General features: G+C 48.1%; 1 protein-coding gene and 1 long non-coding RNA gene across 2 annotated transcripts in view; one reads left to right on the top strand and one right to left on the bottom strand.

Moving 5' to 3' along the window:
• Positions 1-2,106, bottom strand: part of macf1a (microtubule actin crosslinking factor 1a) — a 229,969-nt gene that overhangs the window by 203,783 nt on the left and 24,080 nt on the right. The window lies entirely within an intron of this gene.
• LOC102194998 (uncharacterized) overlaps positions 745-2,106 on the top strand; it is a 4,743-nt gene continuing 3,381 nt past the window's right edge. Inside the window, exon 1 of the long non-coding RNA XR_312306.1 lies at positions 745-1,648. This is a non-coding gene — a long non-coding RNA (uncharacterized LOC102194998). The remainder of the gene's footprint in view (positions 1,649-2,106) is intronic.

Genomic DNA, 2,106 nt, shown 5'->3' with positions numbered 1-2,106 from the left:
ACACCTCCTCCCAACAGTCAAGTTCAGCAGAGGCATTCATTTTTAAAGCGCCCCTGTCACCGGTATTATAAAATAGCAAGTCTCAGCCCTGGTTGTAAGACCTCTGCTGCAGGGCAGACACACATACACACACAGAAAAATAAATATAATGATTGTTTTCTTCACCTTAAAGTGTTTTAAAGCCACATCACAGCAAACTCAAACCATCCCAGTGCCCTGCACAGCAGCAGCTTTGATATTTACAGGCTAAACAGCAAACAAGGCGAAACCCGAGGCCATGTGGGGAAAACTCCTTACAGGAGTGGGCTGGGAGAACTTCATAAAACTGCTTCCTCTGGTGTCTCAAAAGCACACAAGTGATTAGGAGGGAGTCAGGGCATGCACTGTGGAGGCCAACAATGTGGCAAGGCTAGAAGTCCTGCTTTGCTTATCCAAAATACAAGGAAAAAATACAGATTATGAAATTGGCAGAGTGGTGCTGGCTGCGTGCCTAAAAACCCACTTACACTTTCAGACATAATCTCGGAGTTTCTTTCATCATTTTCCTTTTCATTCCCTGACAATACAAACAAACGCCTTAACTATTCCCCGTGGGAGAGCTTTTTGTTCATATTATCCTCTTGCATCCTGCTGAAGACCTCTGTACATTTACCTTTATATCTCTCCAGCACATCTTCATACGCCTGGGCGAACTCCTTCTCCTGTGAGTGGTTTGAAGGCAGCAGACCCGGTACGAAACCGGCCATGGTGGCTCACAAGCCGGCTTGTGAAGAAGAGAGGGGTCGGCCTGCGGACTACCGCAGTAACCCGTTCCGCTGGTGTTGCTGCTGCTTCTGCTGCCCGTCCGGACCCCAGCTCCGGCTCCCTGTGCTTCCTTCTCCCTCCTCCGGTGTCCAATACAAACACCACGGTGCGTGAAACTAGTGAATATGATGCATTGGCGCACACCAAAAGCCCCGCAGCTCACTTCTGGAGCGCGGTTAGATAATCCTCAGGGACACTTGAGAGAATATAAAGGACAACAAAAAGCCTCAGTGAGCGTCTATCTGTGAAAATCTACTTAAATGAAGGTTACATAAACGCTATCTATCCATGACAGCCGTCAGTGTACGTGTGGGTGCGGGGCCACACGGTCGCATCGCTCGGTGCGTTTCCTCCGGCCAGTCCCTCCTTAAATATCGCCTTCCACCCGGTGACTGCTGCTTTTTGTGCCTCCTGTGCGTGTGTATGAGAGAGAGAGAGAGGGAGGGAGGGAGTATATCCTAGTGACGGGAGGGGGCCGTGTGTCTCTTTCCGTCCGGAGCTCCAAACCAAACCGTATCCGGGCTCAGGCTTTCTATCCGAGGCTGAGTCGGCAGCGTCCTGTGGATCCGAAAAGAGCCGGGCGAGCTCCCAGCATGCTTCCCAGTCGTAATGGCTGCTTCTGTCCGAGGCTTTGCGGCCCCTGGGTCCGTGTGAATGTGTGTGCGTGTGTCTCTCTCCCTCCTATGCTCAGGTTTCTCGGTCCTTCCTGCAGTGGCTGTCTTCCATCCCTCTCTACCGGCCGCGCCAGGAACCTCCGCCACAGGAATTTGTAGAGCCGGTGGGGAAGAGCTAGCTAGCCTAGCTGAACAGGTGGAAAATGGAGCTGGAGCGCCCTCAGACGGAGGTAGTGGCTCAGTGACAAATCTTGTTCAGGTGTTTTAAAATATTGTTTATCATTTCCCACTGTGACGGATATTAAACCAGTTTACTAAAGCAATAACCCCCTGATTGAAAACTACATGTAGCATGCTAACACTTAACGTTATTTTCCGTTAAACTGCTGACCTGAAAATCTATACCAGGGATGTCAAACTCATTTTGTATCGTGGGCCACATACAACCCCAGACTAAATACATTTAACCCCATTTAATGTGCTTAAAGTGGAATTTCTTCTTTTTTCATTTTTACTCAAAGATGAAGAAATTCTGCTTCAGTAAATGAAAGAAATCTGTCGGCACAATTAACTAATGTGTAAAATAACAGAAAGTTCTAGTACTTTCTGTTATTTTAGTACCTCATTGCCCAGGAGAGTAATTCACATTTATTCACATAGTGGAAAAAACAGGACATTTTCTCCATTT

Source organism: Pundamilia nyererei, unplaced genomic scaffold, assembly GCF_000239375.1.
Source record: "Pundamilia nyererei isolate P.nyererei 1_Seehausen unplaced genomic scaffold, PunNye1.0 scaffold00374, whole genome shotgun sequence".
In the NCBI taxonomy this organism is placed as follows: domain Eukaryota; kingdom Metazoa; phylum Chordata; class Actinopteri; order Cichliformes; family Cichlidae; genus Pundamilia; species Pundamilia nyererei.
The sequence above is the reverse complement of the archived record's forward strand: the minus strand, read 5'-3'. Positions and strand labels throughout refer to the sequence as shown.